This window comes from Heterodontus francisci, chromosome 1, assembly GCF_036365525.1.
Source record: "Heterodontus francisci isolate sHetFra1 chromosome 1, sHetFra1.hap1, whole genome shotgun sequence".
NCBI classification, from domain to species: Eukaryota; Metazoa; Chordata; class Chondrichthyes; order Heterodontiformes; family Heterodontidae; genus Heterodontus; species Heterodontus francisci.
In genome coordinates this window covers 226,189,104-226,212,497 of record NC_090371.1, presented here as the reverse complement: position 1 = coordinate 226,212,497, position 23,394 = coordinate 226,189,104, and positions in this window count along the sequence as shown.

The window sequence follows — 23,394 nt, the reverse complement described above, 5'->3', positions numbered from 1 at the left end:
AGTAACTGGTTTATATTTATGGCCCCTAGTTCTGATTTCACCCACAAACTGAAAGAACTCTATCAGGTCACTCCTCAGTCTTCTCTTTTGTAGGGAAAAGTACCCCAACCTATTCAATCTTTCCTGATTGGTATCTCAGAACTGGCATAATTCCAGTAAATCTTCTTTGCACCTTCTCCAGTGTTTGTACTTCCTTTTTATAATATGGAGATTAGTACTGTTCACGATACTCCAAGTGTGGTCTAACCAAAGATCAATAAAATTTAAACATAACTTCTCTGCTTCGCATCTAGAAATGAACTACATGTTGTGAAATTGAGAGTGGTAGAGTCCGTTGTTTGGTCACTATGGGTGCTGTTTGGGTACCAAAATCATGTCCACGGCACACACACTTTTGAGGCAAATTATGCTGGATACCATACTGGCAAGGGCGTTAGTGCACCTGCAATGAATGTCTGTTAGAAGTGTGCAGAGCAGGTAGATTGTGACATTAATCAGCATGCATCATAGTGTTTGACGCCAGCAGTGCCATTTTTAAGCTCAACATTCCAGCTTCTGGCCTCTCCAAATCTCGCACAGCTGAATACACATTCAGCAGCAGGAAGGACCCCTCACCAGCTCTATTTAAAAGGGGTGGTCAACTGTGCATTGGTGGTTCAGTGGTAGAATTCTTGCTTGCCATGTGGGAGGCCTGGGTTTGATTCCTGGCCAATGCAACTTTGCTGTTTTAGAGAGCCAGTATGGGCTGAATGGCCTCCTTCTGCACTATAGCAGTTCTGTGAACTACTTACAGGTTTGTTGCTGATTGATTTCTTCTGGCTGTTGTTTCAATTCTCAAAGTTTTTAGTGCTTTCTATAGTTGTTTAAAGCTGCAAGAGTCTACAAGGAGTGGTGTAGCAGATACTCAAGGAGTTTTTGCTGACTTCAAGGTTTCTGCATAAATCAGTTTATTTTTTATTTAGAGATACAGCACTGAAACAGGCCCTTTGGCCCACCGAGTCTGTGCTGACCATCAACCACCCATTTATACTAATCCTACACTAATTCCATATTACTACCACATCCCCACCTGTCCCTATATTTCCCTACCACCTGCCTAGACTAGGGGCAATTTATAATGGCCAATTAACCTATCAACCTGCAAGTCTTTGGCATGTGGGAGGAAACCGGAGCACCCGGAGGAAACCCACACAGACACAGGGAGAACTTGAAAACTCCACACAGGCAGTACCCAGAATTGAACCCGGGTCGCTGGAGCTGTGCCACCCAGTTGTTCCCAGACATGAATGCAAATGTAGCCATTCCCCTTGGAATGCAGCATGATTTGGAGAATGAACAGAGGCCACACGGAACAGGACAGCTACTGGAAGAGTGGGGAGGGGAAGGGCTCTCAGCAGGCAGTGTGATCACTAGGATGCAGGTGTCCCCATGGTGCAGGGTGTCAATGACTGCATGCTCATTGCTTTGCAGATGCCACATGCCAACACTGCCCTATACTGAAACTGAAAGGGATTCTACTCCCTGAATGTTCAGCTGGTGTGTCACCATAGGCAGAGAATTATGCAGGTTAATGCCTGGTATACTGGCAACAGTAATGATGTCTTAATTCTGCAGTAGTCCATTGTGTCAGCTGCATTTGAGCCACCATGACAAAGCAAACAGTGGTTACTGAACACAAGGGCTAATAGCTGACCACACAGTTGATGATTCCAATGCGCAACACACACACATGTGCACAGCATGCAAAGAAAGTCATGCTGCCATGCAAAATGTGATGGAGAATTTTGAAATAATGCTTCTGCTGCCTGGACCCCTCTGAAGACGCCCTGCAGTACTCGGCAGAGCTGGTGCCAAGATTCATGGTGGTCTGCTGCATGCCGCAGAATCTTGCAGTCAAAGCATCCACTTGGCCACAATGCAAAAATAAAAGCCACCACAAAATAAACATTCAAAACTAAATTTATAAATGAAATCTTTCCATTTTGCGTACAAATATAAACTAATTGTCTCCAGCAGAGCCCAGGAAGGATCCAGAGGCAAAGAAGTTGAGGGCGGTAGTGACTTTGACAGTCACTGGTAATTCACCACCACCAGGTCCAGCAGACAGCATATCTTCTAGAGGACTGCCGATGTCAGCCACCACCTGACACACCACTGAGCCTCCTGAAATTCTGCAGTTCAGAAATGTGAAGGACATTCAGCCTCTTCATGTACACACTTTCATAGGTAGTGCCTCCTGCTAGATGCCCCTATATGTTGTTCTCCTCCCAGCAGCTCCCCTCCCTGCAGCTCCCCTCCCAGCAGATCCCCTCTCTGCAGCTCCCCTCCCTGCAGCTCCCCTCCCCGCAGCTCCCCTCCCTGCAGCTCCCCTCCCCGCAGCTCCCATCTCTGCAGCTCCCATCTCTGCAGTTCCCCTCTCTGCAGCTCCCCTCTCTGCAGCTCCCCTCCATGCAGCTCCCCTCCCCGCAGCTCCCATCTCTGCAGCTCCCATCTCTGCAGTTCCCCTCTCTGCAGTTCCCCTCTCTGCAGCTCCCCTCTCTGCAGCTCCCCTCCATGCAGCTCCCATCCCAGCAGCTCCCCTCCCTGCAGCTCCCCTCCCCGCAGCTCCCATCTCTGCAGCTCCCATCTCTGCAGTTCCCCTCTCTGCAGTTCCCCTCTCTGCAGCTCCCCTCTCTGCTGCTTCCCTCTCTGGAGCTACGATCTCTGCTTCCTAATAATAGGTCTCTGAACAGCAGGCTGCTGCTGCTGGTACTGGTACTAGTGTTGCTGCTGCTGGTGCTGCTGCTGGCCAAATTGGTCCTCTTCCCAGGTCCAATCTAAGGCACCCATAGCACTACCCATCCTGATGTGATTGCAAAAACCTCCAAAGTGTAGAAAGTAACTTCTCAGCAAAAGTACTGTCAACAAACCCTTTCCCACTAGCTAGTCAGAAAGCAGCTGGGAGTGCTGAATATTTACTTTAGTATTTCCATGAGATTGATTCAGCTTCCTCAATTGCTGTTATTTTCTTAACTTCACTGCTGAGTTTCAGGAAGCCCAGGAAACCAGTGGATGCATCATTAAATTTATGTCAGTTTAAATATCACTTTATTTGAGTGATGAGCATATTTTAATAGGCAACCCTTATTCTCCTGAGGGGTTGCATGCAAGCAGCCTAATCTTCTTTTTCTTCTGCTTCTTTGGCCTCCTTGTCTCAAGAGACAATGGGTAAGCGCCTGGAGGTGGTCAGTGGTTTGTGAAGCAGCGCCTGGAGTGGCTATAAAGGCCAATTCTAGAGTGACAGACTCTTCCCAGGTGCTGCAGATAAAACTGGTTGTCAGGGCTGTTACCCAGTTGGCTCGCCCCTTGCGCTTCTGTCTTTTTTCCTGCCAACTGCTACGTCTCTTCGACTCGCCACTTTAGCCCCGCTTTTATGGCTGCCCGCCAGCTCTGGCGATCACTGGCAACTGACTCCCACAACTTGTGATCAATGTCACAGGACTTCACATCACGTTTGCACGTCTTTAAAGAGGAGACATGGACGGCGGGTGGGTCTGATACCAGTGACGAGCTCGCTGTACAATGTGTCCTTGGGGATCCTGCCATATTCTATGCAGCTCACATGGCCAAGCCATCTCAAGCACCACTGGCTCAGTAGGGTGTATATGCTGGGGATGTTGGCCACCTCGAGGACTTCTGCGTTGGAGATACGGTCCTGCCAACTGATGCCAAGGATTCTCCGGAGGCAGCAAAGATGGATTGAATTGAGACGTCGCTCTTGGCTGACATACGTTGTCCAGGCCTCGCTGCCGTAGAGCAAGGTACTGAGGACACAGGCCTGATACACTCGGACTTTTGTGTTCCGTGTCAGTGCGCCATTTTCCCACACTGTCTTGGCCAGTCTGGACAGAGCAGTGGAAGCTTTTCCCATGCGCTTGTTGATTTCTGCATCGAGAGACAGGTTACTGGTGATAGTTGAGCCTAGGTAGGTGAACTCTTGAACCACTTCCAGAGCGTGGTCGCCGATTTTGATGGATGGAGCATTTCTGACGTCCTGTCCCATGATGTTCGTTTTCTTGAGGCTGATGGTTAGGCCAAATTCGTTGCAGGCAGCCGCAATCCTGTCGATGAGTCTTTGCAGACACTCTTCAGTGTGAGATGTTAAAGCAGCATTGTCAGCAAAGAGGAGTTCCCCGATGAGGACTTTCCGTACTTTGGTCTTCGCTCTTAGACGGGCAAGGTTGAACAACCTGCCACCTGATCTTGTGTGGAGGAAGATTCCTTCTTCTAAAGACTTGAATGCATGTGAGAGCAGCAGGGAGAAGAAGATCCCAAACAGCCTAATGCACTGCAGTTAAACCCAGAGGTTGGTGGGTTGGAGCCAGCTTTCTAATGCAGTGACATTTCTGCTGGTTTTAATACCCCCATCCTGCAGCCTGTCCCACATGTTAAAATTCCCCTATTTGTGTCAATGTGAATTGCTTTCATTAAAAAATTTTATCACTTTATTGCCTGAAGAAGTCCATGATGTTTTAAAAGCTAATCTAATTATTAAAGATAGCAACTGTAATTCATTGTGCTACAGCTCTACATTCTGGTCTATACTGGACAATAAGATTTATAGAGGGAAAGTCAAAATGAATGAATCTGACTCTTACAAGAACAACAGATTTTAAAATGTGCTATGATGTTAAATTAATTCTTAAGTTAATTGCTAGTATTCAAAATACATATACAGTTATATAAAAGCAAAATACTGCGGATGCTGGAAATCTGAAATAAAAACAAGAAATGCTGGAACCACTCAGCAGATCTGGCAGCATCTGTGGAAAGAGAAGCAGAGTTAACGTTTCGGGTCAGTGACCCTTCTTCGGTACTGACAAATATTAAAAATGTCACAGGTTATCAGCAAGTGAGGTGGGGGTGGGGCAAGAGATAACAAAGGAGAAGGTGTAGATTGGACAAGGCCACATAGCTGACCAAAAGGTCATGGAGCAAAGGCAAACAATATGTTAATGATGTGTTGAAAGACAAAGCATTAGTACAGAAAAGGTGTTAACGGACTGAATATTGAAAAGCAGCAAGTGCAAACATGAAAAAAAACAATGGGGAAGCAAACTGAACAAACTAAGATGAAATGAAATAAATGCAAAAAAAGGTTGTAAAAAATGTAAAAAAAGAAAAAAAGAAGAAAAAAGAGAAACAACTAAAAATGAAAGTAAAATGGGGGGCTGTCATGCTCTGAAATTATTGAACTCAATGTTCAGTCTGGCAGGCTGTAGTGTGCCTAATCAGTAGATGAGATACTGTTCCTCGAGCTTGCGTTGATGTTCAGTGGAACACTGCAGCAATCCCAGGATAGAGATGTGAGCATGAGAGCAGGGGGGAGTGTTGAAATGGCAAGCAACCGGAAGCTCAGGGTCCTGCTTACGGACTGAGCGGAGATGTTCCGCAAAGCGGTCACCCAATCTGCGCTTGATCTCCCCAATGTAGAGGAGACCACATTGTGAGCAGCGAATACAGTAGACTACATTGAAAGAAGTACAAGTAAGTCGCTGCTTCACCTGAAAGGAGGGTTTGGGGCCTGGAATAGTGAAGAGAGAGGAGGTAAATGGGCAAGTATTATACCTCCTGCGATTGCAGGGGAAGGTGCCATGGGATGGGGACGAGGTGGTGGGGGTAATGGAGGAGTGGACCAGGGTGTCGCGGAGGGAACGATCCCTTCGGAATGCTGACAGGGGAAGGAGGGGAAGATGCGTTTGGCAGTGGCATCACGCTGGAGGTGGCGGAAATGGCGGAGGATGATCCTTTGGATATGGAGGCTGATGGGGTGGAAAGTGAGGACAAGGGGAACCCTGTCACGGTTCTGGGAGGAAGTGGGGCAGAGGTACGGGAAATGGGCTGGACATGGTTGAGGGCCCTGTCAACAACAGTGGGGGGGAATCCTCGGTTGAGGAAAAAGGAGGTCATACCAGAAGCACCGTCATGGAAGGTAGCATCATCAGAGCAGATGCATCGAAGATGGAGAAACTGGGAGAATGGAATGGAGTCCTTACAGGAGGTAGGGTGTGAAGAAGTGTAGTCGAGGTAGCTGTGGGAGTCGGTGGGCTTATAATGGATATTAGTAGACAACCTATCCCCAGAGTTGGAGACAGAGAAGTCGAGGAAGGGAAGGGAACTGTCAGAGATGGACCATGTAAAGGTGAGAGAAGGGTGGAAATTGGAAGCAAAGTTGATAAAGTTTTCCAGTTCGGGGCGGGAGCAGGAAACGGCACCGATACAGTCATCAATGTACCGGAAAAAGAGTTGGGGGAGGGGGCCTGAGTAGGACTGGAACAAAGAATGCTCGACATATCCCACAAAAAGACAGGCATAACTAGGACCCATGCGGGTACCCATAGCGACACCTTTTACTTGAAGGAAGTGCGTGGAGTTGAAGGAGAAGTTGTTCAATGTGAGAACAAGTTCAGCCAGGCGGAGGAGGGTGGTGGTGGATGGGGACTGGTTGGGCCTCTGTTCCAGGAAGAAGCGGAGAGCCCTCAAACCATCCTGGTGGGGGATGGAGGTGTAGAGCGATTGGACATCCATAGTGAAGAGGAGGCGGTTGGGACCAGGAAACTGGAAATTGTCAAGATCCCATAGGGCGTCAGAAGAGTCATGGATGTAGGTGGGAAGAGACTGGACCAGCGGAGAAAAGATAGAGTCAAAATAGGAAGAAATAAGTTCAGTGGGGCAGGAGCAGGCTGACACAATGGGTATACCGGGACAGTCCCATTTGTGGATTTTGGGAAGGAGGTAGAAGCGGGCTGTCCGGGGTTGCAGGACTATGAGGTTGGAAGCTGTAGGGGGAAGATCTCCAGAGGAGATGAGGTCAGTGTGTACAGTTTGTTTCTATATTATTCAACTTTGGGAGTCATATAATTTAATTGTTTACAAAAGTGAAATCAAAATAATAGTCAAAATATCATGTAGTGAAATGTGTACTACGTGCTGTTTGTCATGGAAAGTATCTGTAGATCTTTGCTTATAATATGCTTAGTTCTTTTCTTCCATTACAACATGTTCCAGTACATTTCAGTCCTTAGTGTTTATTAGGGAGTGAACAATTTAACTGTCCTGAGTCGTTCCATCAATGTTTTATTCGTGATGTCCTGTGAACAGATATGATATCGTGAGTGTATTAATGTTCACGTTATCATTGGCAACTGATAATTGAAAAGTCCTAACTCAAATTTGGTAAAGTTTAGCTCAGTCAATTTGGGTGTACGCGTGTGCAAGACTGTTAGAAGGAGTTACTGGGCAGTCTAAAAGGAGAATCTTTTTTCTCACAGAGCAGTAGATGTATGGGGCAGACTCTTATCAAAAACAGCTTAAGTTGTATGACTAAAGCTTTTAAAGAAGGACGCAGAATAAATACCTGAAAAGAGGACTTCTTCTGTACATTAGATGTAACAAACTAAATATGTTCTTTTTGAATAGGTTTATGATTTCATCACGCATCATTAGAAAGGTCATCAAATGCTGTGTGGAACATGATCGTTCTGAGCTCCGGGACTATGGAAATGTCAAAGCAGAGAAACAAATTGTCTAAGACATAACAGAGTGTGTCAGGTTGCATAAATATAAAAGTTTCATTTGATTTATTCTTGAGGGAGACAGGAATTGGGTAGAGTCCACGGCAGAATGGATGGTATGTGATTTGTGATGGGGAAAGGCTTGATCAGCCAATGGCTCCCCTGACATCAATGGAAATAAAAATGGGACGAGATGTAAACCAGGCTGCCGACTTGCTAAATTAATATCCATTTTATTCAATCGCACAAAGTTAAAATCTAGTCCGCTGTACTTGTTTTTGTCACTTAATCTGATGGTAATTGTGATAAACCTTTGCTCTTATATATGTTTTAAAAATGGAATTGTGATTAATTATGCTACAGCTTATGATACAGCTGTTGTCTCGAAAAAAAAACAGCACACAGCATTAGGCTCCAATGAAGGCAGAGACAAGATTAAACTCAGGAAGTAGCAAGTCTGAAATGCATACTTTGTTATTTTGGAATGACACCGTCAAAAAATCAAACAGATCTGATTTATTTGCATTAGAGGAACAAGAATAATTATATAACCACTTTTCGTAGAATTGGAAATAAAATTAATAGTTAATTGTAATGAATGCAAATGAGATATGACGTACCTATCGGTGACATATCAAGGCAAGCAATTCATTCCTCCAGGAAGCTAAACAGGCAAAGAGGTTCAACAACAAATAGGCCACCGGGTATCAAACTATCAAAAGAGTATCCAAGAACAGAACACTATTGCACTAATAATTTTTGACATGCAACTGTTTAAAGACAGAGTAAATCAGAAGAGCACAGCCTAGAAATTAGAAATGCAAGCATTTTCCAGGTTCAACATGAATACCTAAGCATCCAATATAACAGGCAGCAGACGCATGCCCAACCCACAGCAGAAGTGCATATTGGTTCAGCATCTCTGTAAGAATCCAGGGCACATGACAGAAGTGTTCAAAATCATAATTAAAAGATTTGAAAAACGGCCCTATGTTTTGAGAAATTGTGAAATTAAGATGAAGAAGTAAAAGTGTGCTTATGACAAATGCCAGGTGGATAATACAAATGAGAACCAGGCTGAATACAGAAGATTCATATGGGAAGTGACAAAGCTAATAATAGAAGCAAGGAGAGAGCATGATAAGAGACTGGCAGCTAATATAAAAGGGAATCCAAAAGTCTTCTATAGGCATATAAGTTGTAAAAGGGTGGTAAACGGAGAAGTGGAACTGATTAGGGACCAAAAGGGAACTTACACATCGAGGCAGGGGGCATGGATGAGGTATTAAATGAATACTTTGCATCTGTCTTTACCAGGGAAGAAGATGCTGCACAGGTCATGGTGAAAGAGGAGGTAATTCAGATACTTGAAGTATTTAAAACTGATTTGGCGGAGGTATTGGATAGGCTGTCTGTACTTAAAGTTGATAAAGCACCAGGACCAGATGAGATGCCTTCAAGGGAAGAGAGATTGGAAATTGCAGAGGCACTGGCCATAATTTTCCAGTCTTCCTTAGATTTAGGGCTGGTGCTAGAGGACTGGAGAATTGCAAATGTTACACCCTTGTTCAAAAAAGGATGTAAAGATAAACCCAGCAATTACAGGCCAGTCAGTTTAACCTCAGTGGTGGGGAAGTTTCCAGGAATGATAATTCAGGACACAATTAACTTGGGCAAATGTAGGTTAATTAGGAAAAGCCAGCATGGATTTGTGAAGGGCAAATCGTGTATAACTAACTTGTTGGAGGTTTTTGTTGAGGTAACAGAGAAGATTGATGAGAGTAATGCAGTTGATGTGGTGTACATGGACTTCCAAATAGCATTTGATAAAGTGCTATGAGCAAAATTATAGCTCATGGAATGAAAGGGACAGTAGCAACATGGATATGAATCTGGCTGAGTGACAGAAAACAGAGAGTAGTGGCTAATAGATGTTATTTGGACAAGAGAAAAGTTTGTAGTGAAGTTCACCAAGAGTTGGCATTAGGACCCTTGTTTTTCCTGCTCTATATTAATGACCTAGACCTTGGCGTACAGGACACAATTTCAAAATTTGTGGATGATACACAACTTGGAAACATTGTGAACTGTGAGTAGGATAATATAGAACTTCAAAAGGACATAGCTTGGTGGAATAGGTGGACAAGTGACAGATGAAATTTAATACAGAGAAGTGTGAAGTGATTCATTTTGATAGGAAGAACACAAAGATACAATATAAAATAAACAGTGCAATTATAAAGGGGGTGCAGGAGCAGAGGGACCTGGGTGTATATGTGCATAAATCATTGAAGATGGCAGGACAGGTTGAGAGAGTGGTTAATAGAGCATGCAGCATCCTAGGCTTTATCAATAGGGGCATAGAGTCCAAAAGCAAGGAAGTTATCAGTGCATAGAACACTGATTCGGCCTCAACTGGAGTATTGTGTCCAGTTCTGGGCACCGCACTTTAGGAAAGATGTGAAGGCATTAGAGAGAGTGCAGAAAAGATTCGCGAGAATGGTTCCAGGATGAGGAACTTCATTTACGAGGATAGATTGCAGAAATTGGGATCGTTTTCCTTGGAGAAGAGAAGATTAAGTGGAGCTTTGATAGTGGTGTTCAAAATCATTAGGGGTCTAGACAGAGTAGATAGGGAAAACCTGTTCCCATTGATGGAATGATTGAGAACACGAAGACATAGATTTAAGGTGATTTGCAAAAAAATCAATGGCAACATGAGAAAAACTTTTTCACGCAGCGAGTGGTTAGGATCTGGAATGCATTACCTGAGAATGTGGTGGAGGCAGGTTCAATCAAGGCATTCAAGAGGGAATCAGATTGTTATCTGAAAAGGAAAAATGTACAGGGCTATGGGGAGAAGGCAGGGGAGTGGCACTAGATAAATTGCTCTTTTGGCAAGCTAGCGCAGACACAACAGGCTGAATGGCCTCCTTCTGTGCTGTAATAATTCTGTGATTCTGAGATTCAATGTTTTTGTTGGTGTGACACTATATTTGTCTGCTTTCCAAACAGTTTTATTGCAATCATGGGTGGCCTAGTAGGTTTGCCTTTGGGGCCGGAGGAGAAGGAAGAGGAGCAGCACAAAAGAGAGGACAGAGCAGGAGCAGTTGGGACAAGAGAGAGGAGAAGGGTACTGTGATGGAGGTCATACCTTCAGTGGGTCTTTATGGAGCACTTCTCCAAACTGAAATTCACTGAGAAGCAGTGTGGCAAGTCTTCGGCTTCAACCACAACTGAAGCCTTGAACCAGGACATGGACAGCACTGCCTATGGATGCCAAGGTCACTGTGGCCCTTAACCTTTACACAAGTAAATCCTTCCGGGCTGGAGCTAGTGACATCAGCTACATCTCACGCTTTACATTCCGCCATTGTATCAGGGAGATAACCTGGGGTTTTTACACATCCAACTCTTACCCCATGGGCACAGCAAAGCAGGGCGACAGAGTACTAGGCTTTGCATGTATCACAGATTCCCCATGGTGCAGGATGTGATAGACTATACCCACATTGCCTCGCGTGCTTCCCATCATCATCCTGGCATCTTTCTGAATATAAAGGGATTCTATTTCCTCAACTTTCAGGTTGTTTATAAACACCAGCAGTGTAACATGCAGGTCGAGGCTTGATTTCCTGGCAGCTGTCTTGATTCATTCATCCTATGCCAATCCTCTGTGTCACCTTTATTTCAACCAGGCCATCATGGATGCTAAAGAATGGCTACTGGTTGACAAGGACTATTCCCTTCAGACTCCTTCTAGAAACCTTAGAGCAGATCCAGAGCTAATCTACAATGAGAGTCATGCTGCCACCAGAAACTCCACTGAGCAGACAGTCAGCGTATTCAAGCAACACTTCTACCTGGATCATTCAGGAGGAGTTTTGTAGTACTGTCCTGAGCAGGTATCTAGATTAATAGCCATCTGTTGCAAAATGCATGCTGCATAACTTTGCCAGCATAAGGAACCAGCCATTACCATCACATGGGCAGCAAGAACTGCAGCAGCATGAAGAGAAGCAAGAGTAGCAGCAGCAGCAATGACCATCCCTAGCTACCAGAGCTAGCAGGGAGCAGCTTATCCAGGACAGCCTCATGTGAACCATCCCTCCCCAATCCCATACACCCACAGTCCTGCATTTTATCAGCACCGTCCTTACTACCACTATCCAATTGTTTTCCTTCAGTTAAGCCTGAAAGCCCTTGCCCTCACTTCACTAAAAAGATCAACACCAACACCAAATATAGAAGAATAAATAAATCCAACAGCTCAATTCCATTTGTGTATTCTAATTCATGGAAATAATCAATAACCTGCCTTAGTCTCTTCCTTCTGCACACATTTACTTCGCCTAATGCACCCAACAAGTGTTTTTCCTGTGTCTACAGTTCAAGAGATGCAAGGCTACTGAGCTTCCATTGAGGACACTTCAGATGGCTGTGCCCTCAAGCACCTTGAGTACCCGTCTGCAGATTGTATCTCCTTGACATTAGTCCTGGCAGTCTGATCCAGTTGTGTGGCACTTACATGGGAATTGGTGCAGTGGATGGCAGAGGAGCAGGTATGTTGTTATTCTGAGGTCTCCCATGGAGCCGAGGCCACTATCCTGGAACCTCAGCACCCCTATGGCTCTGCAAAAGAACAGAGTGCAGCAGTGATGTGACATTCTGGAGGTCCCTATCAATACTAGAAAATTGGCCCCAAGAGCCAAGATGATAGCCTTTAAACATTCATGGCAGCATTAGAAGTTGTTATGTGAGCTGTCAGCAAAGGCTCCATCATAGTAGGCATCACTGTTGTGTTCACAGAACTAACAACTCTCTCCATGTTGGACAGAACAGTTTCCATGCTCTGTGCAAAGTCCTGACCTAAGTTGGAGTTGGACTCCTCCACATTCTGAACCATTGCTCACATGCTCACTGGCAGGCCTCCAACTGTACCTAGAATTTCCTGGTGTGTGCCCATCAGACTTCAACTGTAGCCTGGGTCCTCAAAGTCAGCATTTAAGCCTTTTGCAGCAGGAATAGGATGTGATCTCACCCTTTAGCGAGCTGGTATCTGATGTATCCTATCTGTCTTCTGTACATCCTGCACACTTGTGCCCGGTGAATCACCACATGAAGACTCCTGCTTTAGCCTAGCCTCTAAGGTACATCTTGGAGTCAATAGCTGAGCAAGTTCTTGCTAGGATTAGATTGAGTGGCACACATCTTTGTGAAGGTTGACCTCTTCTTCCAGAAGTGACAGAGGGGCTTCAACATTTACAACACCTTAAATCAAAGTGAGGGACAAAGGTAAGCTTTTAATGTGAAAGGTAAGCAGAAACAAAAGGAGCTGCTGAAATCAGCTGCAGTTTGTCAGGCAGAGTGTTTAGGGTGAAATAGAAGTAAGAAGGAAAAAGGAGGAGAAGATGTGAAAAAATCCTATGCAACTTTGTTTACAGCATTACCATTCATCACAGTTATGACTCAACCCCCACCAACCCCTGTGATGGCCAGCAGTTTACGGAGAGGATATACAGACTGGTTCAGATTCCTCCAGTGACAGCCTTCTGGAGTAAGCTGTGCACAGTCTTCACCTGCAAGAAAGAAGGGAATGTGTTCTTCAGTCTTATGAGATGTTTAAAGAGTGCACTTATCCTCGTGGAAAAGTTTGTATGCAATGTGTAAGCTGTGAGATGTGGAAAGCGTGGATTGTAATAGTTATGAGTGTGTGTATATCTTTCAAAGAACAGTTTTAAAAACTCCCCAACTTCAGAAAATAAAGGAATTATTGAAGGATCTTGAATTATGTTTGAGAATACTCCCTATTTTTTGAAGAAAAGCCTGGCAATTTGATCATGTCCAAGTACAGGAGTGCAGAGGGCAGGGGAGAGACTACATATACCAGTGATCATATGAAATTGACGCTGGAATCACATTTTATGGTCCCATAAAAGGACAAGAAGGAGGTGGAATGAAATGTGAGGGATTGATTGTAGTGAAGGGAAGTGGGGTTGGTGAGTGTCATGAATAGTGAGGCTGGAGGTGGTGGAAGTGTGAGCAGAGAGTAAGAGAGCCGTATTCTTACCTTGGCAGCTCTAGTGAGGTCCTTGAACTTCTTTCAGCATTACAGCAATGATCTAGTTAGAAAGCTTCCTATCCTAACCTTTATAGCATTTCTTCCCATTGGCAATGGAGAAGTTGCCTGGATGGCTTTCTGTCCCCGAGGGAACCAAGATCTCCCTCCTTCAGTCCATCATCTAGACCAGCGCCTCAAACGTGGGATCAGAGAATCGGGTGTCTTGTCTCGATCTCTTCCAACCATTTTTCAAGCTCCAGTACTGTCTGCAGCCAGAGTACATCTCCTTGTTAAAAGGTGCTGGCTGCCTTTAATGATGTCAGGAAAGTTTATTTCATGCCCCCTCCCCAACCCCAAAAGCAGGCACGCAGCCAATGAATAGCTCGGCTGCACATATGAATCATTAAAATGTGGTCCCAGCATCAATTTAGTATGATCACTAGCACCACATGCCCCTGCCTGTCCGTATTTGGACAGAATCACATTTCTAAGACCATCTTTCCACCTCCTTCAAAAAATATGCAGAATTCTCAAACATGTCAAGTCCCTTCCAATATGTCATTTTTTAAGAGGAGGAGTTCTTTATATTACTGTCCTTATATGTATGCCAACTTTCTCAATCACTTATTCCCTCACAATTATCTAGGTCTACTGGCAAGGCTTCAACAAATGTCATAATAACAGTTGGATTTCCCAATACTCCACCCAAAAATTATCTGTGGCAGAAAATCTCTCACAGTAATTTTGCACTGCTCTTAGAACTTTGTTCCTCATTAAATTCTTTTCTCACACCAAGTCCGACGTGGAAGTGAGCGAACAGTTTACAGCTTGTAAACATGTCTAACATTCAAGCTTCATCTCAAATGCCAGAAAGTTCTTGGCCACGTGGTATTTAGCATCCTTAAACAATTATTAAAAAATCATGTAATCAGCTCACCAGATAGCATGTCACTGTGCACAGATACGCAAGTGACCCTTCATCTTCCTTCATTCACGATGGGTAAAAGCACAAGTCACCAGACAGGTATCTACACTGACGAATGTTATGACTTACTACCATGTGAGCATACAGTTCGCAGCATGAATTTCCAATTATCTTTTGGAGAAATGAGTCAGTCTGCCAGAACTGTTAGGAGCCAGTAGGATTCTAATTGACCTGAACATTGGGAATGGTAGCATAGTGGTTACGTTACTGGACGAGGAATCCAAAGTTTGGGTTTAAATGCTGAGGCATTTAAATTCACTGAATTAAATAAATCTGGAATAAATAACGAGAATCAGTAATGGTGACCATGAAACTATTGGATTGTCATAAAACCCCATTTGGTTCACTAATGTTTTCTTGAGAATAAAATCAGCCATCCTTACCTTGTCGGGTCTATATGTGATTCCAGACCCACAGTAGTAATGTGCTTGATTGTTAATTGCCTCTGAAATGGCCTACCAAGCCACTCAATTGTATCAACTGTTGTGAAAAAGTCTAATAAGAATAACACCGGATGGACCACCTGCCATCAACCTAGGCACCGGACACAACAAAGGCACATCCAGTCCAGTTGACCCTGCAAAATCCTCACTAACACCAGGCGACCTGTGGCAAAACTGGGGAGAATGCATCACCAGCTTCTTGAAGGCAATTAGGGATGGGCAATAATTGCTGGCTTTGCCAGAACCTGTGAACAAATGAAAGAAAAAAAAGTCTTTTGCTCACAAATTAATTCTAATTAAATTATTGGAGCCTGAAATTTCAGATGCTGAGGAGAGTAGAAAAGTAGTACATCCCCATGTGGGGGTAGGCAGAATTTGAGTTCGACTAGCAGGAGTGAATGTTTTTTCCATTCAGTAACTACCACATCTCACTTTGGGGCATGTCTAGAGATGTTCCCAGGCTACCCTCGCATTTCGTCCCAGCTTGCCCCTGTTGGCCCCAACTGATTCTAATGTTTCCAAATCCCCCACAAAACTAAATGAGTAAAGGTAACCAGTGCCAAAGGGATAATTTTCCTTCTGAGTACTAATCCACCATGTCCTGCTAAGAATGAGAAGATTTTTATCTTAAATTTTCAACAGCCTCAGGCTCTTGCATTCTTCGTCCCTCCACCCAATGTGCACAGTGGCAAGGTACCACCCTGATATTCCCCCATACAGCAGGGTAGCTATTGGATGGGGTCACTTTTCATGCTTCCTTCGGGTGGTCACCTAAAACAAAAATTGAGCTGCCCTGAGAGGAGCAAGAATTGGACCTGCCTGAGGTTTTCCAGATGTGGATACGACCTAGCCAGTGTTCACCACCAAAAAGATAAGTAATTTTTTCAACATTCATGTGAACTCACAAGAAGTTGGAGAGCTCCTCCGGGCTCTGCAGCGCTCAATGGCCATGATCAAACACCCTCTTGCTGCCTTCACCTTCCCATCACTTACATGCTAGAGAGGCAAGCAGTCAAAATTTATCTTTCAGAGATGGGTAACATGCCTTTGGAGATGCAGCAAGCACTGACAGTTCAACCAAAGTATTGAAATGAGGTCGAAGGTTATATTTCGGGCTGGGCTGTGGTGAATCCTGCCCAAAAATAGAATCAGACTATTTTCACCCCTAGATATTTTATTCATACTGTTATGAAAGTGACTGTATTTTGTTTAAAAAAATTTAAAGGAATTTATCATTAAGATAAATAAATGTTTTAATATCAAGGGGACAGTGAGGTCTGGATTGGCAACAGTGATACTGCTTTTCACATGTCTTGGGTTAAAGATGAGCAGAAGCCATGGCAACAGGGTCAGAAAATTGACAACTCTCCTTTGATCAGACAAGCCCAGTAGCAGGCACAGAACATCTGGGTGGGAAAAAACTGCCCAGCTGTTTGGTTGTCAGTTAGTGCATGTGTCAAGCCTGGAGAAGAAGTCAAGAAAGAACAGAAGACCACAACCCAGCTTAATTTTCCAATATCTCTGAAGGATCCTGTGAAGTCCATTGTGAATTCATCTTGTTTTCTCTATTTCAAGATGGCCTGCTAAATAATTTTCAACGCTGCCTGAAGAGAAATATTGCTAGAAGATTCTAAAGATCCTAAAGATTTGTGTGCTCAGAAGTTAGACTGTATGCCAGTTTGGAACAACATAGCACATCTGCTGTTTACTTCAAAAAACGAGTAAGTAGTTAACACAAATGCTGTCTGATCTAAAAAGTTCTTTTTATTTTTCCGGTTAACCGATTAATGTACAGTAATATATATATAAATATATATATTTTTATAAATATATGTGTGAGTGTGAATGTGACGGAACTAAGGTAAAAGGGGACTTTAAAAATTGGTAAAGGTAGAAAAGAGGACTTTTTAAGATTTACTGTTGGATTCTTTAAAAATGTGATCTATGTGCTATTGCTTTACTTCATTACTAGTTAAGACTTGTTTAATAATAAACTATGAACTTTGTGGTTCAGTAGAGAAACTTGGTTAGTCTGTTCTATTCTGGGGGGAAAATATTGGACTGAATATTATGAGCGTGCTGCATTTTGCGGCGGCGCACTCTCATCTCGGCGGTCCGCTCACGTGGATGCGCCGCCGCTGACGCCCCGCGATATTTCACGTGGGGGCTCATTTAAATGGAGGGGGCGGAGCAGCCATCCCCGATGACGTAGAGGGGATGGCCGCTCCATCCCCGGCAACAGCGTCTGGCGTCCGCCGTCATCGCGCAGGCGTGGGCACCATTTTTAAAGAGCTTCAAACCCTTCATGTAAATTTAAATGTTTAAAGGTCCTGCTGCACAAATCCTTGAAATAAAATTTTATTCAAACTTTGCATCCCCTCTCTCACCCTCCAATGAGTCCTCAATAAGTAAAATTAACTCTACCCCCAGAAAACCAATTTTTCAAATAACAAACTTTAACCCCCCCACCCTCAGAATATTTGACCCTCAAACCCTTCCCAAAATTCCCACAATCAATCGGAGTCGTTTTCTCCACTTCTATACCCCTCCCGACCTGAAGATTTCACTTCTGCCCCCCTCTCCACCAGTGTCACACCTCGGAATTTGAAGGCACGGGAGTTCTGTTTGGTGGCCGTAATATTGGTGTGGGACGGCTGCTGGGACAAGGTAATTTTAAATTTAAATTTATTTCCATTCATTTTAATATAGAGGATACAGAAAACATTCCAGTAATAGCTGTAAATCAGGAGGTGGAAGGAAGAGAGTAACTTGGTGAAATCACCATCACCAGGGAAGCGGTACTGAGCAAACTGATGGAGCTGCGGGCTGACAAATCCTCGGGTCCTGATGGGCTTCATCCTAGGGTCTTAAAAGAGGTGGCTAATGAGTTAGTAGATGTGTTGGTGTTAATTTTTCAAAACTCGCTAAATGCTGGAAAGGTTCCATCAGACTGGAAAATATCAAATATAACCCCTCTATTCAAGAAAGGTGGGAGGCAAAAAACAGGTAACTACAGGCCAGATAGCTTGACATCTGTCATGGGGAAGGTGTTAGAATCAATCATTAAGGAGGCTATAGCTGGGCACTTAGAAAAACTCAAGGTAATCGGGAATAGTCAGCATGGCTTTGTGAAAGGGAGATCGTGTTTAACCAATTTATTGAAGTTCTTTGAAGGAGTAACATGTGCCGTGGATAAAGGGGAGCCCATTGATGTACTGTACTTGGATTTCCAGGAGGCATTTGACAAGATGCCATATAAAAGGTTATTGCACAAAGTAGGAGCTCATGGTGTAGAGGTAACATATTAGCATGGATAGAAGATTGGCTGGCTGGCAGAAAACGGAGCGTATGCGTAAATGGGTCCTTTTCTGATTGGGAGGATGTGCCGAGTGGAGTCCCGCAGGGGTCTGTGCTGAGGCCTAAACTTTTTACAATTTGTATCAATTACTTAGATGAGGGGGGTAATGGCATGGTAGCTAAATTTGCAGATGACACAAGGATAGGTCAGAAAGTATGTTGTGAAGAGGACATACGTAGCTTGAAGACTGCTATAGATAGGTTGAGTGAGTGGGCAAAAATCTAGCAGATGGAGTATATTGTGGGAAAATGTGAAGTTGTTCACTTTGGCAAGACGAATAAAAAAGCAGAGTAGTACTTAAATGGAGAACAACTGCAGAATTCTGAGGTGCAGAAGGATCTAGGTGTTCTAGTGCATTTGTCACAAAAAGTTAGTATGCAGGTACAGCAAGTAGTAAAGAAGGCTAATGGAATGCTATGCTTTATTACGAGAGGAATTGAAAATAAAAGTAAGGATATTATGCTTCAGTTATACAGGGCATTGGTGAGACCACATCTCAAATACTGTGTGCTGTTTTGGTCTCCTTATTTAAGGAAGGATGAAAATGCGTTGGAGACAGTTTAGAGGAGGTTTACTAGATTGATATCTGAATGAGCGGGTTGTCTCATGAAGAAAGGTTGGACAGACTGGGCTTATTTTCACTGGAGTTTAGGAGAGCGAGGGGAGACTTGATTGAAGTTTATAAGATCCTGAATGGTCTTGACAAGGTGGATGTGGAAAGAATGTTTCCTCTTGTGGGGGAGTCCAGAACTCGGGGGCACTGTTTTAAAATTAGGGGTCGCCCTTTTAGGACAGAGATGAGAAAAATTCTTTTTCTCTCAGAGGGTTGTACAACTTTGGAACTCTCTGCCTCAGAAGGTGGTGGAGGCGGGATCATTGAATAATTTTAATTTAGGGGTAGATAGATTCTTGTTAGGCAAGGGAATCAAAGGTTATCAGGGGTAGATGGGAGTGTGGAATTCGAGTCACAAACAGATCAGCCATGATCTTATTGAATGGCGGAGCAGGCTAGAGGGGCTGAATGGTCTACTTCTGCTCCTAATTCATATGTTCATATGTAAATGAGACCCCGTTGCTGCCGGTTAAATGAAGCAGGGCCTTGTCGGTGTTAGGGGTCATGGCGGGCCACTCCTACTAGTATTTTATGGGTCCCCCCCCCCCCCCGCCATGACCCCGACATCGAGTGGCTGGTAAAATTCAACCCAGTGCATCCGATTGATTGCTTCAACAAATGGGAAAACTTTAAAGAATATATTGTGACTTGTGAAGAAGTGGGACTGAATTAACAGTGCATTCCTCCTGTCGGTTGTAACCTATTTAACGGGGGGTTCTCATTTTCCGGGATAAACCCAATGCTGTCAACGTACAATTGTAAGTGGGGTAATAATAATTGAAAAGGGAAAATAAAAAAAAACAGGTTTCTTGATTAGAGATACAGCACTGAAACAGGCCCTTCGGCCCACCGGGTTTGTGCCGACCATCAACCACCCATTTATACTAATCCTACACTAATCCCATATTCCTACCAAACATCCCCACCTGTCCCTATATTTCCCTACCACCTACCTATACTAGTGACAATTTATAATGGCCAATTTACCTATCAACCTGCAAGTCTTTTGGCTTGTGGGAGGAAACCGGAGCACCCGGAGAAAACCCACGCAGACACAGGGAGAACTTGCAAACTCCACACAGGCAGTACCCAGAATCGAACCCGGGTCCCTGGAGCTGTGAGGCTGCAGTGCTAACCACTGCGCCACTGTGCCGCCCAACAGGTTTCTTGTGCAATTAATTAAAGTTTACACCACCAGAATGTCATTAACAGTTGTTGTGACTTTTCTGGAGAAGGAGATGTCCCTCAGTGTCTTGCAAAATTTAACCAAGGATTAGCAAAAGGATTTGGCAGCACAATTGGGGCTAGAATTGAAATCAAGTGCTAAAAAAGCAGACATAATTGAAATAATAGCCCAACATTTGAAATTGGAAGAAGAAAGAGAAGACAGTAAATCAGAGGGCAGTACAGTTGGATTAGCTAAAATTCGGTTACAGATGAGGCAGTTTGAACTTGACAAGGGAAAGTAAAAATAAATAGTATTGGAAAAACTTAGGCTTCAACAAGAAACAGAAAAAGAACTAAGAAAACTTGAGCTTGAGGAAAAATTGGCAATAAAAAAAACAAACTAGAATTGCAAAGAGAAAGAGAGAGAGAAGAAAGGGAAGTTGAGATTAGAAAGCTGGAACTAAGCCATAGGGGTGGTCTTGAATCCAGTGAAAATTCTGGTCAGGAGGAATCTGAGTCCAACCCAGGACCTAGCGAAAAGCTGTTTAAATTTATACAAGATCTCCCTAAGTTTGAGGAAAGGGAAGTAGAGGCATTTTTCATTGTTTTTGAAAAGATAGCCAAACAAATTAAATGGCCAAAGGAAAGTTGGACACTGCTTATGCAAAGCAGGTTAATGGGCAGAGCTCATGAAGTTTATGCCATGCTTAATGAGGAGGCTTCTGCAGATTATGAGATGACAAAAAAGGCTATTCTCACTGCATATGAATTAGTCCCTGAAGCTTACCGACAGAAATTTTGGAACCTCCAGAGATTGGCTGGACAGACTTACATAGAATTTGAGAGGGTAAAATAAATTAACTTTGATCGTTGGATAAGGGCGTTAAAGATGGAAGCCATGTATGAGAACCTTAGAGAACTAATTCTCCTGGAAAAATTTAAAAATTCACTCCCTCCAGTAGTGAGAACTCACATAGAGAACCAGAAGGTTTCAATGGCCAGATAGGCAGCAGAGCTTGTGTATAAGCCAAAACCCTTCGTCTGTCATCTTCACAAACCTGAGAAAGATAGAAGGTGGGAGAGTGAAAGGAAGGCGAGTAGCTGGGAACAAGAAGGGACAGCTGGGAATGCTCCAGGAGCCCCTCCTCAGGCCAGAAAGAAAGGTGCTAAGGGTAGAAGTGAGGTCCACAAGTCTAAATGTTTCCAATGTCACAAGGCGGGACATCTTCGAGCAGAATGCTGGAAGTTGCTGGGTAAACCTATGGGACTTACTGGGGTACATAAAGCCAATGCAGTGAAAGGGACCCTGACCAAGAGTACAGCAGATCAGGCTGTAGCTCTGACTGCAGCTGTAAGGCCAAGTACAAAAAACACTGTGTGTGTAGGGGTTGTGAATAAGATAACTGAAACCAATGGTTATACTTCGGAATACAGGAGCCAAAGCAACAATAAAACTCACATTTAATAAGTTGATCCCATTTAATAAAATTGAGTGAGAACCATAGAACCATAGAAAAATTATGGCACAGAAGGAAGCCATTCAGCCCGTCGTATCCATGCCAGCCGAGTAGAAGAAAAATTAGAAACTAGTCGCCCAATCTAATCGCACCTTCCGGCACCTGGTCCATAGCCTTGCAGCTTGCAGCACTTCAGCTGCATGTCCAGGTACCTTTTAAAAGAATTGAGGGTTTCTGCCTGCATCACTGTTCCAGGCGGTGAATTCCAGACACCCACCACCTTCTGCGTGGAAAAGCTTTTCCTCATGTCCCCTCTAATCCTTCTACCAATCACTATAAATCTGTGCCCCCTGGTAATTGACCTCTCTGCTAGGGGAAATAGGTCCTTCCTGTCTACTCTATCTAGACCCCTCATAATTTTGTACACCTTAATTTAAGTTACCTCTTAACCTCCTCTGTTCTAAGGGAAAAAACAACCCTAGCCTATTCAATCTTTCTTCATAGCTGCAGCTTTTGAACCCTGGCAACATTCTTGTAAATCTTCTCTGTACTCTCTCCTGAGCAATTATGTCCTATAAACATAGAAAATAGGAGCAGGAGTAGGCCATTTGGCCCTTCAAGCCCACTGCGCCATTCATTATCATCATGGCTGATCATCCAACTCAGTAACCTGTTCCCGCTTTCGCCCCATACCCTTTGATCTCTTAAGACCCAAGAGTTACATCTAACTTCTTCTTGAAAACATACAATGTTTTGGCCTCAACTGCTTTCTGTGGTAGCGAATTCCACAGGCTCACCGCTCTCTGGGTGAAGAGATTTCTCCTCGTCTCAGTCCTGAAAGGTTTACCCTGTATCCTTACACTATGACCTCTGGTTCTGGACGCCCCCACCATCAGGAACATCCTTCCTGCATCTACCCTGTCAAGTCCTGTTAGAATTTTATAGGTTTCTATGAGATCCCCCCTCACTCTTCTGAACTCCAGAGAATATAATCCCAACCGACTCAACCTCTCTTCATATGTCAGACCTGCCATCCCAGGAATCAGTCTAGTAAGCCTTTGCTGCACTCCCTCTAAAGAAAGAACATCCTTCCTCAGATAAGGAGATCAAAACTGCACATAATATTCCAGGTGTGGCCTCACCAAGGCCCTGTATAATTGCAGCAAGACATCCCTGCTCCTGTACTCGAATCCTCTCGCTATGAAGGCCGACATAACTTTTGCCTTTTTTACCGCCTGTTGCACCTGCATGCTTACCTTCAGCGACTTGTGTACGAGAACACCCAGGTTTCGCTGCATATTCCCCTCTCTCAGTTTATAGCCATTCAGATAATAATCAGCCTTCCTGTTTTTGCTACCAAAGTGGATAACCTCACATTTATCCACATTAAACTGCATCTGCCATGCGTTAGCCCACTCACTCAACTTGTCCAAATCACCCTGAGCCTCTCTGCATCCTCCTCACAACTCACCCAGTTTTGTGTCATCTGCAAATTTGGAGATATTACATTTAGTTCCCTCATCTAAATCATTAATGTATATTGTGAATAGCTGGGGTCCTAGCACCGATCCCTGCGGTAGCCCACTAGTCACTGCCTGCCATTCGGAAAAAGACCCATTTATCCACACTCTCCTGTCCGCCAACCAATTTTCTATCCATCGCAATACACTACCCCCAATCCCATGTGCTTTAATTTTACATGCTAATCTCTTATGTGGGACTTTGTCGAAAGCCTTCTGAAAGTCCAAATAAACCAC